Raw genomic sequence first — 15,958 nt, forward strand, 5'->3', positions numbered from 1 at the left:
TTTTTTTTTTTTTTTTTTTTTTTTTAGACAGAGTCTTGCTCTGTCACCCAGGCTGGAGTGCAGTGGTACGAGCTCGGCTCATTGCAACCTCCACCTCCCAGGCTCAAGCAATTCTCCTGCCTCAGCTGCCCAAGTAGCTGGGATTACAGGCACCCGCCACCATGCCCAACTAATTTTTGTATTTTTAGTAGAGACAGGGTTTCACTCTGTTGGCCAGGCTGGTCTTGAACTCCTGACCTCAAGTGATCCAACCACCTTGGCCTCCCAACATGCTGAGATTACAGGTGTGAGCCACCACGCCCAGCAACAGTAGCTCTTAAAATCAAAATTAACTGGGTACAGTGGCTCACACGCATAGCCCCAGCTACTTGGGAGGCCGAGGTGGGAGGATCACTTGAGCTCAGGAATTTGAGACCAGCCTGGGCAACATAGCAAGACTCTCTCTCAAAAAACAAAACAAACAACAACAACAAAAATACCCCTCCCCACCCCCCGTCCCGCAAATCCACGATGAAGAAAATGCCAAAATTTTAAATACAACGAGGATCCCTTTTCCCGGTCCCTCTATCCTCACTGTCTGGCCCTCCTGCCCACAACACACACTTGGGAAATATGGCTGAATGAATTAGAAGAGCAGAGGAAGAAACTGGACATAAGTTGGGTGGAGGCAAAGAGCAAGAAGCAAGTGGGGTGGCTCACGGAGACCACTCGATGAGACCTCCCACCTGGGGGCCAGGCTGGGGTCCTGAGGAGCCCCCTTCCCCTGCCTGGCTAGCAGGTCCTGGAAGCAGTGAAGAAGAGACCGGCTGGGAGCCCCATGACAGGGCAGGGACCTGGGGGTTCTGCCTCCAGGAGAGTGGGGAGTGCAGGCCAGAAAAGCCCGTTAGGGAAAGGGAATCACCCGTGACGTTGGTTTCCCTGGCTGCTGTAACAAATGACCACAAACTGGGTGGCTTAAAACAGCAGAAATCGGCCAGGCACGGTGGCTCACGACTGTAATCCCAGCCTTTGGGAGGCTGAGGCAGGTGCATCACCTGAGGTCAGGTGTTTGAGACCAGCCTGCCCAACGTGGCAAAACCCCATCTCTACTAAAAATACAAAAATCAGCTGTGCGTGGTGATGGGTGCCTGTAATCTCAGCTACTTGGGAGGCTGAGGCAGGAGAATTGCTTGAACCTGAGAGGCAGAGGTTGCAGTGAGCTAAGATTATGCCACTGCACTCCAGCCTGGGCGACAGAGCAAGACTCCATCTCAAAACAAACAAACAAACAAACAAACAAAAAAAAAAAACAGCAGAAATCGATTCTCTCAGGGTGCTGGAGGCCACAGGTCTCAAGTCAAGGTGGGGGCCAGGGCCACGCTCCCGCCGAAGCCTCTGGGAAGGATCCTTCCTCACCTCTGTCAGCCTTCGGTGGCCCCAGGAGTTCTTGGCCCAGGCCATCATCACTCCAGCCTCTGCCTCCGCGGTCACGTGGCCTCCTCTCTGTGTTGCTCTTGTCTCAAGTCTCTCTCTGTGTTTCTCTTCTAAGGACAAGTGTCACTGGATTTAGGGCTCACCCTAAATCTGGGATGATCTCATCTTGAGATCCTCAGCTTTGTCACATCTGCAACAACCCTTTTCCAAAAAGTTCACATGCACAGCCTCCTGGGACTCATATCTCTGGGGGCCACCGTTTAGCCCACTACCCTCGTGGACTGGGAGGAATGAGCCAGGGAAGATGCAGGGATCTGCTGCCCAGAGTCCCTTCCTCCTCCTTCTCTTGAACCCTTTGGGAGCTGGGCCCTTCTGATCTGGGTGCCAGAGCAGACAGGTAGGGCCTGCCCGAGGAAGCATCCATCCCCAAGGACGAAGAGCATAGGACGCAAACATGTGAACAGTGGGGTGAGTTCAGATGAGCAACGACAGAGTCCCCGAGGTAGGGAGGGGCTCTTCTGGACGGGCCTCATCTGTTCTCCTCCACCACCCTCAGAGATGCACCTCATGACCCCATCTTACAGCCAAAGAGTTGGGCTCATCAACAAGCCGCCCATGGCGAGGGGGCAAGGCAGGAGCCACAGGCTGACCCCAAAGTCCCAGCCTCTCCCACAGTCCCCACCATTAGAGAGAAGCAGGGAGGAGATAGCAGCACAGGAAGCCATCACCCTGGCCCGGGCTCCCCACGGCCTCCCCGGTGGTCTCCAAGGTCACCTCCTACAGTCCAGGCTCCATCCAGCAAAGCTCTCTTCAGGAAAATCTACCTCGTCGGCCCCTGCTCAAACCTTCCGATGGCCCCACACCAGCGGCAGCCGACGGGGAAGGATGATGAGGGTGGTGAGGGCAGCTGGGATCTGAGGCGGGAAGAGCACAGGGGTGTGATCAAGGGGGACCAGTGACCAGAGACTTTTGTTCCCAGCTTCTTACCCTGGAGTGACATCTGGGCCGAGGGAGAAAGGGAGGGCCCAGGTGTTGGTGGCAGCTCGGGAGGTGAGATGGGACCCGGCCTCTGCCTCTCCTGCCCTCTGGGGGCCTTGGGAGAGAAGAGCTCCTTGGAAGAGCCTCTTCTATTTCTCCTTGGTGACGGTGGAGCCAGCAAAGCAGTGTCTGAAGCTGCTTGGTTTTAGACTGGTCCCGAGAGACCCAGACGAGCTCCAATCTCCCTGGACTTGCTGTGCAACCACGAGCCAGCCTCTCACCCTCTCTGTGAAAGCTTGGTTACCTGCCAGCTTTGGGTTACCTGCTGCTCCTTCTGCTGAACCCAGTGGCCCCATGCACAACTCCCTGGGAGTTAGGATGAGGGGTCCCAGGGAACAGAAACCCCAGGGGGGCCAGCACCCCCCACCCAGGCTGTTGCGTAGGCTGGTCTTGAACTCCTGGGTTCAAGTAATCCTCCTGCCTCAGCTTTCTGAGTAGCTGGGATGACAATGTCATTTATTTTAAAATACAAATTTAAATTGTTAGCATGAATTTTACTGTTCATCTTTATATTGTGCAATGCCAGTTTTTACACACAAATAGAAGAACATTGAATTCATAATGTAGAATCAGCAGAATTACACAATTGGTATTTCACAGCTCCTACAGGCGTCTGTGGTGTGTGTTGTTCTTACCACAGCAGTGGAAACACTGCACAAAACTAACTCACCTGTTTTATTTCACTTTTGTTTTTGTTTTTGCTTTTGTTTTTGTTTTTGAGACGGAGTCTCACTCTATTGCCCAGGCTGGAGTGCAGTGACACAATCTCGGCTCACTGCAACCTCCACCTCCCGGGTTCAAGCGATTCTCCTGCCTGAGCCTCCCGAGTAGCTGGGACTACAGGCGCCCACCACCACACCCGGCTAGATTTTGTATTTTTAGTGGAGACACGGTATCGCCATGTTGGCCAGGCTGGTCTCGAACTCCTGACCTCAGGCGATCTGCCCACCTTGGCCTCCCAAAGTGTTGGGATTACAGGCATGAGCCACCGCACCCCACATTTTATTTCACTTCTTGATTCTCCCAACACTCCAGGGAAGCCAGTGGCTTCCTTAACTCACTTACCTTGTATTCACATTGTATCTTTGTTAGACTCCCACCCAACGTGGGTCCGCCAGACCACTGTGCGGTGGGCATGGAGAACGTTGTATGAGAGTCCAGTGGATGTCGGCTGTGGATAGGGTGCATGCTCCACTGTCCAGCAGGACTTCACTATAAGACACAAGTTCAAAGCAAAAATGATTACGAATTCCAGTGTGGCGACAGCAGAGCGTTAAACCAAGCATAGAGGCTTCTGAGCCCGGAGTCCTGTGCTACCGCCCAGCTGACACTCCCGTGTAGCGTCCCTGTCTCTGGACAACTGACAGTGGGGAAAGAAGGCCTCAGTCCAACAGCCAGACGGACATTGAATCCTGTCACCGCGGGAGTGAGCTTGGAAGTGGATTGTCCCCCAGTCAAGTCTCGAGATGACTGTAGCTTCTCGTTGACAGCCTATGAGAGAGCCTGAGCCCAAGGAACCAGCTAAGCCACACCCAGATTCCTGGACCCACAGGAACTGTGTGATAATAAACCTGTGCTGTTTCAAGCAGCTAAGTTTTGGGATAAATTGTTTTGCAGCCAGAAATACGTAATACAGCCGGCATTCTTCTGTAAAGCAAAGCATTCCTTCCTCAAACCCGACTATTCGGCCGCTTCGAAATACAGTTTCTACTGGAAAGGCAGGATAGATGCTTGATTTTTTTGCCTCTCTGGGCCTGATATATATATATATACACACATATATATATATATACACACACACACACGTGTATATATATATGTATATATATGTGTGTATATACGTATATATACATGTATACATATATATATATTTTTAAGAGGTAGGATCTTGCTCTGCGGCTTGGGCTAGAATGCAGTAGCACAATCATGGCTTGCTGCAGCCTCAAACTCCTGGGTTCAAGCGATCCTCCTGCCTCAGCCTCCTGAGTAGCTAGGACAACGGGTGCACGCCACCATCTTCGGCTAATTTCTTCTTCTTTCTTTCTTTTTTTTTTTTTAGAAACTGAGTCTTGCTATGTTGCCCAGGCTGGTCTCGAACTCCTGAGCACAAGTGATCCTCCCACCTCAGCCTCCCTAAGTGCTGAGATTACCTGCCACTGGGCCTGGCCAAGACTTTGGTTGAATAAATGCTTTGGTGGGGTCCCAAGAGTTTCTCTGGATTTCCTCAGTTTGAGTGTCTAATGAAAAAATGAATTTTTTTTTTTTTAGATGGAGTCTTGCTCTGTTGCCCAGGCTGGAGTGCAGTGGCGCAATCTTGGCTCACTGCAAGCTCTGCCTCCCATGTTCACGCCATTCTCCTGCCTCAGCCTCCCAAGTAGCTGGGACTACAGGCACCCACCACCACGCCCAGCTAATTTTTTTGTATTTTTAGTAGAGACAGGGTTTCACCATGTTAGCCAGGAGGGTCTTGATCTCCTGACCTCGTGATCCACCCGCCTCAGAATCCCAAAGTGCTGGGATTACAGGCATGAGTCACCGCACCAGGCCAATCATTTTTTCTTTTTGATTTTCAAATTGTTACAACTTGGCCAGTAGCAGTCCCTTCCAGCTGGTTCCTGTGTCCTTTTGACATGGCCCCATTAATCTTTTAAAGCTTCCTTGCTTTCTGCTGCAAACAACATGTGCCAGGCTCCTCATGCACTTGCCCGGCCCTGGCCCTGGCCCTGGAGCCAGCCACTTCCCCAGGGTTCCTTGAGTGGCACCTGCCATTCAGACATGGAGAGCTGGTTGCTAGGGATCGTCACAGGTTTAGTTTACATCTCCCTAGTTACTAGTGAGGTTGGATATCTTCTATGTTCATTGACCATTTTTACTTATTCTTCTGTGAATTGTTCTTATCCTTTCTACCAAATTTCTATTAGATTTTTTTGTAATTTTTTTTTTTTTTGAGACGGATTTTCGCTCTTGTTGCCCAGGCTGAAATGCAATGACGTGATCTCCACTCACTGCAACCTCTGCCTCCTGGGTTCAAGCGATTCTCCTGCCTCAGCCTCCCGAGTAGCTGGGATTACAGGCGTCCACCACCACACTCGGCTAATTTTTTTGTATTTTTAGTAGAGACAGGATTTCACTATGTTAGCTAGGCTGGTCTTGAACTCCTGACCTCAGGTGATCCACCTGTCTCGGCCTCCCAAAGTGCTGGGATTATAGGCGTGAGCCACCACACCCGGCCTTATTTTGTAGTTTTTATTTTTTTTTTTATTTTATTTTTTGAGACAGGGTCTTGCTTAGTAGCCCAGGCTGGAATGCAGTGGCTCGATCTCAGCTCAATGCCACCTCCCGCTTCCTAATCCTCCCTCTCCCTGGTCCCTTTATTCCGGCCTCAAAGCTGATGGCTGCAGGGCTCTGTCCTCGCCCCTCTTTTCTTCCTACACTCTTTTCTCAGTGAGCTCATCCAATCCCAAATTTAAATCCCAGCCCTGACATCTCTGTCCTGATTCAGGCTGGAGCCTCCGGCTGCTTCCCGGACCCCTCACGCTTCGTGTGGACGAAGCGGAACCTCTGCCGAAGCCTCCTCTCCCCTGGCTATTTCCCCTCGAAAGTGGAGACTCTGCCAAGTTAAACAGGCCAGAAGCCCTGGAGTCCTCCTCAACTGTCCTCTCTTTCACCCCTCACATCCCATCCATCAGTAAATCACGTTAAACAGGGCGCGATGGCTCGCGCTTGTATTCCCAGCTACTTGAGAGGTGAAGGCAGGAGGATTCTTTAAGCCCAGGAGTTCGAGGCCAGCCTGGACAACATAGTGAGACCCCATCACTATTTTTTTTTTAAAAAAAGACTAGGGCCGGGCACGGTGGTTCACGCCTGTAATCCCAGCACTTTAGGAGGCTGAGGCGGGCGGATCATGAGGTCAGGAGATAGAGACCATCCTGGCTAACATCGTGAAACCCCATCTCTACTAAAAACACAAAAAATTAGCCGGGCGTGGTGGCAGGTGCCTGCAGTTCCAGCTACTTGGGAGGCTGAGGCAGGAGAATGGCATGAGCCCGGGAGGCGGAGCTTGCAGTGAACAGAGATTGCACCACTGTACTCCAGGCTGGACAACACAGCAAGACTCTGTCTCAAAAAAAAAAAAAAGAGACTAAATGAGGTCCTGTTTCTCCTCTCAAACCTCTCCACGAGAGAAGAGGAAGGTTGTGTACATGGGCGTGGACACCACAGAGGAGGGGGCTTGTCCAGAAGGGGTGTCAAGGAAGGTTCTGGGAAAGAGGGTGCGGTGCAGCTCAAGGCTCTGTGAGGAAGGGAGACCATGTCAGCGGTGGAGACCGTGGGGGGCGAGTGAGCAGAGACCGGGAGCTAGTGGAAGCCAAATCTGTGATGGAGAACATGCCAGGTAAGACCAGGGAAGTGTGTTGGCGCCAGGTCTTGGGGCCCTCAATGGCTGAGGCGCTCGGACTGTCTTTGGGAGGTGACCTGGAGCCACTGGAGATCCTGGAACAGGAGCAGTGGTGGCCACAGAGCTGGCAGCCTGTGCAGGGTGGACTGGGGAAGGCACGGAGGCCACTCCAGGCTTAGGCCTGAAGCAACCAGGGCAGCGGAAGAAACGGGAGATGTGTGGATGGGCCGGTAGGACTGTAGCTGGTTGCTGTGGGGCAGGGGCAGAGAGGACGTATGATCAAGAAGTTAAAACTGTCAGACGCAGTGGCTCACACCTGTAATCCCAGCACTTTGGGAGGCCGAGGCAGGTGGATCGCTTGAGCCTAATAGTTAAAGACCAGCCTGGGCAACATAGCAAAACCCCATCTCTACAAAAATATAAAAATTAGACGGGTTTTATTTTTCTGTAGAGATGGCATCTGGCCACGTTGCCCAGGCTGATCTCAAACTCCTGGACTCAAGTGATCCTCCCGCCTCAGCCTCCCAAAATGCTGGGATTATAGGCATGGGCCACCTTGCCCAGCTGTTTGGCTTTTAACTTTGTCTCCAGTGCCTTTTGTGGCACGGAAGTTGGAGGCATTTATGTCAATCTGTCAATCTTCTGGTTTATGGCTTCTGGGTGGCATGTCTCTCCAAGGTGGCCTCAGTATTCCAAAGTTAGGTAACTTGCTTAACCGCCCAAGCTAATTAGTGATGAGTTGGGTGTACCTGAGCATTTGCATGCCTCCGAGGCCAGCGCCCTTCCCCCAGGCCTCATTCTCCTCCCAGGGTGACTGAGGCCTCCAAGGTCGGGGAGGGAAGATACAGCAGTGATGGGCGCCTGAAAAATGAGCACAGCTGGGCTGAGCAGGTGACAGGGGCTCTGGAATAGCTTTCAAAGTCCGTTCCCAAGGGCTGGTGGGAATGACCGAGCCCCAGCTGAGACTAGGATGACCCAGTGGAGGGCTGACAGTGGGGCGAGAACACTGGTGAGGAGCAGCCTGCTGGGAGGGAGGTGGAGATGGATTTCAAGGGCACCATGGGGGAAGGAATAGCACCAGGAGGAGATAGCTGAAAAGTATCTCTGGGCCTACGGAGTCTGACCACATCCGCCTCCTCCCCAGCACCCGGGAATGCCAGGCACCCTGGCTTCTCCCCTGGTGGCAGGCAGCTCCCAGGGTGCCTAAGGGTCTGGTGGCCCATGAACCCCTGGAGAGAGAAGGTCACTCACTGGTGCTCTCCCCGGCATGATGTCATAAATGCAGGCCGGGAGGAAAGGAGAGGCCTTACAGACGCTTTGGCATCTTGCTAAGCACTGACGAGTCCTGTTAAGAGCGAGCCTTGCCCCTGTGCCCTTAACCTTCAGGCTGGACTGCCAGGGTATCTGGTGCGAAAGCAGGTAGCAGGGAGCGCTAAGACTGCGGCTTCCCCAGGTTCCCCCGACCAGGTGGGTTCCTTGGCGCGGTACCTCTTCTCGCCACCAGATGGCGATCCCGCATCATCAATCTCTGCGGCTAGGCCGGCAAGATCCTGTGGCTCCTTTCTCTGGGGCTCCCACCTGGACCCACTGCCGCTGCCGACTCTCCCTGCTGGCGGCCTGGGGGTAAAGGGAGGTAAATCCAGAGCATATATGGAGAGGAAGTCTGGGGGCTTGTGTCAGCTAAATTCCGAAGAGAGGGGATGCCCTTCTCATCCCTCTCTCTACTCTGCTCCCCCAGCCACTCCCCTGGTCCCTCTCACCTGGCCTCCCCACCTTTGCCCAAACCCATCTGTCCTAAGCACAGCCAGAATGGCCCTTCCAAAAGATGGGAATGGTCCACCGGGATGGCTGGAAAGAGTGTGGGTGTGGGGCCCAGCACCCAGCCCTGCTCTCTCTCACCACCTGTGCCTTCTTGGGCACAGTCCTACACTGCTCTGAACCTTGACAAGGAAGTCAGCATTCAGCATCCTCTCAGCTCACTGCAGCCTCCACCTCCCAGGTTCAAGCGATTCTCCTGCCTCAGCCTCCCAAGTAGCTGGGATTACAGGCACGCACAATTATGCCCACCTAATTTTTGTATTTTTAGTAGAGATGGGGGTTCCACCACGTTGGCCAGGTGGGCCTCGAATTCCTGACCTCAAGTGATCCGACTTGGCCTCCCAAAGTGCTGGGATTACAGGTGTGAGCCACCACACCCGGTCCACTCATGTTCTAAAAATGAAAAAAGCTAAACATAGACCCCTAATATTTTACTCCCACGGACAAATACCAGGGCAGCCTTCAAATGTGTGTTGTCGGAGCTTTTCTGAGTTTGCTAACTCATGGCTTCGAGACCCTCTGCCCTTTTCTTCCGAGCGTCACAAAGTAAGTCTTGAGGGGGTCTCAGGGTGTGCAGTTCCCAGGGTGGGTCCCTCTCTGGGGCACGTTCTCCTGCCTTCCTCTCACTCAGTACTCACTGAGGACCGAAGCTTCTCAATAAACTCTGTCGCTGGTCTTAATTCCACAGCAGCCTCAGTGTCCTCATCTGTAAAGCCTGACCTGCCTATCTGCAGAATTGTTGTCAAGATTAAAAAAATAAAATAGGCTGGGTGCAGTGGCTCATGCCTGTAAACCCAGCACTGTGGGAGGCTGAGGCGGGAAGATCGCTTGAGTTCAGGAGTTCAAGACCAGCCCGGGCAACATAGTGAGACCTCCATCTCTACAAACAATAAAGCAAAATTAGCCAGGTGTGGTGGCCTGTAGTCCCAGCTACTCAAGAGATTGAGGTGGGAGGATCACTTGAGCCCAGGAGGTCGAGGCTACAGTGATTCCCATTGTACCACTGCACTCCAGCCTGGGTGACAGAGCAAAATAACTGCCTCAAAAAATAATAATAGGCCGGGCGCAGTGGCTCCCCACACCTGTAATCCCAGTGCTTTGGGAGGCCGAGGCGGGCGGATCACGAGGTCAGGAGATCGAGACCATCCTGGCCAATATGGTGAAACCCCCATCTCTACTAAAAATACAAAAAAAAGGCCAGGCACAGCGGCTCACACCTGTAATCCCAGCACTTTGGGAGGCAGAGGCAGGAGGATTGCCTGAGGTTGAGACTTCGAGACCAGCCTGACTAACATGGAGAAACCCCATCTCTACTAAAAAAAATACAAAATTAGCCAGGTTTGGTGGCACATGCCTGTAATCCCAGCTACTTGGGAGGCTGAGGCAGGAGAATCGCCTGAACCCGAGAGGCGGAGGTTGTGGCGAGCCGAGATCGTGCCATTGCACTCCAGCCCGGGCAACAAGAGAGAAACTCTGTCTCAAAAAAAAAAAAAAAAAAAAAAAATTAGCTGGGTGTGGCGGCGCATGCCTGTAATCCCAGCTGCTCGGGAAACTGAGGCACGAGAATTGCTTGAACCCAGCAGGCGGAGGTTGCAGTGAGTGAAGATTGTGCCACTACACTCTAGCCTGGCGACAGAGCGAGACTTCGTTTCAAAAATAAATAAATAAATAAATAATAAATGAAATCGTGTCTGTGAAAGCATGTTTTAAAGGAGGCTACACAAGCAGAAAATATGAGGGTGCAATTTCCTAGTTGAATAATGCCTCATGGCTCCCCCTTGCTTACAGAATAAAGTAAAAACCCTTATCTGGACACACAGCAGGCTCCACCCTGAGGCCCCCCTGACTCCCCAGGCTTCTCCTGTCCTCCTCCTCACACAGCCTGTGATGTAGCCAAGCCGAACTCAGATCACTGCACTCTTTGCCTCCCAGGTTCAAGCAATTCTCCTGCCTCAGCCTCCCGAGTAGCTGGGATTACAGGCATGCGCCACCACACCCAGCTAATTTTGTATTTTTAGTAGAGATGGGGTTTCTCCATGTTGGTCAGGCTGGTCTCGAACTCCCGACCTCAGGTGATCCGCTCGCCTCGGCCTCTCAAAGTGCTGGTATTACAGGAGTGAGCCACTGCGCCCAGCCGACAGTGTTTTTCTTTAAGTTATAAAAGTAAAATATGCAAAGTGTAATCCCACCACTTTGGGAGGCCAAAGCAGGATCACTTGAATCCAGGAGTTTGAGGCCAGCCTGAGCCCCCCGCCTCCACCAGCTCTACAAAAAAACAAAAATTTAATTAGCCAGGAAGGATGGCGTGCACCTATAGTCCCAGCTACTCAGGAGGCTGAAGTGGGAGGATCACTTGAGCCCCAGAGGTCGAGGCTGCAATAAGCCATGAGTATACTGTACTCCAGCCTGGGTGACACCAAAACCCTGTCTCAAAACAAAAACAAAGAGTTTAGACAGTGTTTCTCTTTAAGCTATGTAAGTAATATATGCACATGATACAAAATGAAAAAGCAAGTGCCTCTCTCCCACTAAACCCCTGCAGGGTTACTCCACAAATATCCTTCCAGAAAGTTTTTGTGGATCTACCAACATATATGTGTCTGTTCTATTTAAATTTAGGTAAGCGGGATTATACTAAACATGCAGCTCGCTTTTTTTTTAACTTACTATAAGTTGGAGATAATTCCTTTATCGGTACAGGCATAGCTGCCTCATTGCCTCTAACAGCTGCGTGACATCAGCACAAAATATTCCCCTGGCCAATTTAACATTCTTCCCTCTCTGGCCTCACAGGTGCGTGTTGCTGCAGCCAAGGCTGTGATCAGCATCCCTGCACCTATGTGGCCGGGCAGCACGCCATGTTTGCATGGGACAAATCCCTGACACCAGCTTAAGCACCACCATGAATCCCTCCCCTCCTGAGGACTCCTACAGAGCTTCCAGTAGAGCTCCAGGAGAGAGGACCCAGCTCGGGCATTTGCAGCAGCGTTTGTTAGAGTCTAAAGTCAGATCACGACTGAGTTTAAACCCCAGCTGCTCCCCTCACATCGCCCTCTGCCTCAGCTTTCTCATCCCTAAAATGGGGATGATCATAATGGTACCCACTTCATAGACCTGTACTGCAGATTATACAGACTAAAGCACTTTGGAATGGCTAGCTGCCCTCATCCTTCCTGTTACAGTACTGAGTTCCAACGTCTCCCCGTAGAATGCTAGCACTTTGTGGGCAGACCCTGGTTTTGTTCCTCTCTGCACATAACCCCAGAATGCGCTGATTGCAAAATAAATGGTCCCTTACATTGTTATTAAGAGCAACTCCCACCCCAGCTTTGGCCCACTCCTCCTCCTTCCAGCCTGTGCCCTCCTCATGGCCCCAGAGCTGGGGAGGAGAGATGCATCTCTCAGGATAATCCCCAGCAGCCAGGGGCTCCCCACCTCCACCCAGGTCAGCAATAAACACCAGAGTCCTTGGGTTGGGGGGCAGGGTGGCTCAGGAGCTCTCTAAGGGCCAGAGGTTTTGCCTTGGCCCTGACACCCCCACCCCCACCCCTCCAAGCCTGAGTCTCTTCAAACTCGGCTCCTCCTGGCCTGGCCAGGCCTCCTGGAGTGGGACGGGCGAGATGATAAGCGCCGGGGCTGAGAACGGGGCCTCCAGACCTTGGAGTTCGGTCCTAGCTGCCCTGGCCAAGGTTTTGTTTGTCTAGTCCCAAGAGGCAGGGCCTTGGAGTCCAGGAAAGAGAGAAGGAACCACCTGGGCAGACAGACCCAAGCCAAGAGGCCAGGTGTCGCCAGCGTCCCCAATCTCCAGTCTGGCTCTGGCCCGCTTGGCAGCTGGAAGGGCCAGAGCTGGATGGGTTCTGTCAGTGCTTCTACGGAGTGTGTAGGGGGGTGGCAGGAGTCACAAATGTTGGCCTTCGCTGCAGGGCAAATGCAGACAGGACCTCCACGGAGTGCCCTTTCCCAACCGAAGGGCACAGCAGAGCTAGGGGAGAGGCCTCAGGGTCCAGGAGGGAGAGGAGGTGTTCAGGCCCAGCTTCCCGGATAGAGTGTGACTACAGACTTAAAGGGTCAAGGGAACAAGCCCACTTGGCCTGAGGATGAGGGCGCTGGAGGAAGGGGAGGGGAGATTCGGTGCTTTTTCTTGAGGGAGACGGGCGACTTGAAGACGCCAATCCAGACCTAGATGACGTGTCAGGTCTGGGGTGGAGTGAGGAAGCCAAGAGGGAAAGGACGGCGCCCTGAAGAGACCAGCTCGGGCGAAAACGGGGCTCTGCCCAGGCGGGGACCCAGCTGGGTGGAAGGCGGAGGCGGGGACCCAGGAAGCAGGTCTGAGCGGAGGCTGCGTCCAGGCCCCGCCCCCCCGGAGCCCGGCCACGCCCCCCGCCCGCCCGCGCGCAGGTAGGGAAGAGGCGGAGCGCCGCCGCCCCGCCCCCGAGGAGCCACCGCCCAGCCGCTCGCAGGCGCCGCACAGAGCTGCGTCCCGGGGACTTGGGGCCGCAGGGAGGTGAGCGCGGGGCGACGACCGGGGCAGGGCTCACGGCCGCCCAGCCGCAGGCGCCGGAAGGGTCCCGAGGTTGTGCCCGAGCCTGCCCTGGAGCGGTGGTGCGCGGCCAGGGAGGGTGCCCGGTGCCCGGTGCCCGCCCTGCGGAGCGCCTGGGTCCCACGTGGGCTCGGCTGGAGGCCCGGGCTGGCTCGAACGGCGCCGGCGGGGCCGCTGGACCCGGTCTGCTGGCCCCTGGGGCTCGGCTCGGACAGGACGCCTAAGGGGTCCCTGGGCGACGGGGCGCCAGATGTAGAGAGGCAAGACGATTGGGCAGAGGTTTAAACCTCCGGAGGAAGAGAGGAGACTGCGCGGGGCAGTCCCGCCTGCGTCCCAGAAGTGCCTGCAGTTCAGACCCTTCTCTCCCCTCCACTTTCTCCCGGGTGAGCACCGGGCGGACCGGGGCCGAAGTTTGTTGGTTGAGCCAGCCAAGGTGGAAACAGGTGCGGGGGTGGGGATGAGGGAGCCGGACTCACACAGCAGGGCTGGACCGGAGCTCAGAAATTGGACCCAGGAGTCCTGACTTCTGGATGGAGGGGCTGGGGAAGGTTGGCCCTGGGCTTTCCTTTTACCTATTTGGCCCCTCTGATGTTCTCCCAGGGCGTTGGGATAGAGACGGATAAGTCCCCTAGGGTACAGACCCCGCCCCACTCCCACGCCAGGGCGCAAAGGAAGCCTAGGTTTTGGCCCTGCCCCATTCCATGAAAGATTAACGGAGGGGGCTCTAGGGTTGGAGCTACTGAGAGGGTGGCAGCGGGTGTGTCTGAGGAGCAGAAGGCGGGGGGGGGGGGGGGCGGGAGCTGACCCCACGTGGGGAGAGGCTGCTGTTGCCTGGGTGGCTGGCATCAGGCCCCCAGTGTGTGCCATTTGCTGGTAAAATAATGAGACCAGCATCTGTCTTATTCGACCATCACTGTCTGTAGGGCAGGGAGTGGAAAGGGAGGCGTGTTTTAGAGCTGTAGTTCTCAACCAGGGGCGACTTTGCCTGCCATGGGATATTTGGCAATGTTGGAGTCATTTTGGGTGTCACACACTTGAGAGGGGAAGTGAGTGTTGTTGTTACTGGCAGGTAGTGGGTAGAGGCCAGGGACGCTACCAGACATCTTCAGGGCACAGGACAGCCCGCACAACGAGGAATTATCCAGCCCAAGGTGCTGTGCTGTGCTGAGGCTGAGAAACCCTGCACAGCAGCTGGTCCATCAGGTTCCTTCTCAATGATGCTCCCTCACTGGGGAAACTACCTCAGTTTTCCCGAGTGGTTAGGGGAGGAACTTGGAATAAACCTGAATGAGATAAGGGGTAAGGCAGTGTGAGGGCACTTATTCCCCTCGCAAGAGTCCTCCTTTGGTGCCGTGAGCCACCGCCTTTCCCAATCTCCACTGGCCCTGCAGGAAGCTGGTCTGGGTGCTGTGGGGGAGAGGTCGGGAACAGGGGACCCCCTCGCAGCCCAGGCCTGGAGTGCTTAACCCCAGGGCAGTCTCCCAGGAAGGCTGGGCGGAGGCAGCCCTTGAGCTCAAATATCCCTGGGCTGGGAGGGCGGGCAGAGGGTGAGCTCTCTTCCCATAGATTTTCCCAAAGCTGGATTGCTGAGGCTGGCATGATTGCCTGATACCATGTGACCTGCTGGAATTTTTCCTTCTGAACTCACCTAACTCGTCCAATTATGTACACCTTTTGAAAGTGACATCCAAGGAGTATCAGGGCTCCTAATTCCTGGGGGCTCCCCAGGCTGCTTTTCTCCTGCAATAAAGAGGGCACCCTGGGTTAGCTGACGAGCCCTGGAGTGGGCCCAGCTGCTGATGGGGTGGGGGCACCCCTGCCCGTGGTGTTAGCTGAGGTGAGAGATGGGAGACATCAAAGCACAGGCCAGGCGGCCCCCCAGTAGGGATGACTCAGAGTTGTTTGTATTGGGCTGGAGGAATGTACTTCCAGTTTTCTGGCAACAAGGAGGGGTGGCTGGCATGGTGGGAGAGGATCGGATGAAGCAGCCACGTCTGTACCCAGGAGCTGGGGCCACCTCGCTGCCCTCCCTCCCCGTTTTCTTGCAGTAGCCATTATACCCATGCTGTTCACTTCTGGACCCCGCCTTCTTGCCTGGGAACCCTAGTGGAGGTTTCGAGCTTGGGTTCTTTTTGTTGGTGTTGGTGGGTTTTGTTTTTGTTTTGTTTTGTTTTGTCTTTTCGGTCTCTTGACTGTAAAAGGCCGAAGTGAAACTCCCACCTTCTCATTTGCACAAAAAACAAAAGTGGTCTCCATGGCTGTGAGCCTCTCAAGGGACGGGGCTGAGCACCCAGAGACTTGTACAAAGTTGTTCAGGAAGTCAGCAGTGGAGCTCAGGCGCGAACCCAGCTGCCCACCCTCAGGCCCCGCCCAAGAGCCCCACGAACAAACCCTCAGTGACTCTTACCTGTCTATACCTGGTGTAGACACACACACACACACACACACAGGCACACATACACACACACAGGCACACATACACACACAGGCACACATACACACACACAGACACACACACAGGCACACATACACACACACAGGCACACATACACACACACAGGCACACACACACAGGCACACATACACACAGGCACACATACACACAGGCACACACACACACACACACAGGCACACACAGACACACACACACATACACACTCACTCTTTTTCTCTCCAGCCCAGAAGGGGACTTTTGTTCCTGTAAGAGGAGGAATAAATCACACTACAAATGCTTTGGGTGACACACTTGGGGC

At 54.1% G+C, this 15,958-nt stretch overlaps 1 protein-coding gene across 4 annotated transcripts in view; it reads left to right on the top strand.

Annotated features, from left to right (window-relative positions):
* The first annotated feature begins 13,090 nt into the window (after window positions 1-13,090).
* RHBDF2 (rhomboid 5 homolog 2) overlaps window positions 13,091-15,958 on the top strand; it is a 36,900-nt gene continuing 34,032 nt past the window's right edge. The window contains exon 1 of one of the 4 annotated variants that reach the window (XM_032179079.2): window positions 13,091-13,169. The gene's annotated coding sequence lies outside the window, so the exon portion shown is untranslated. Of the gene's footprint in view, window positions 13,589-15,958 lie in introns of all 4 variants that reach the window. The other 3 variants (XM_032179082.2, XM_058429167.1, XR_009210152.1) reach the window with 3 other exon arrangements.

The sequence above is a fragment of the Hylobates moloch genome, unplaced genomic scaffold, assembly GCF_009828535.3.
Source record: "Hylobates moloch isolate HMO894 unplaced genomic scaffold, HMol_V3 SCAFFOLD_15, whole genome shotgun sequence".
NCBI lineage: Eukaryota > Metazoa > Chordata > Mammalia > Primates > Hylobatidae > Hylobates > Hylobates moloch.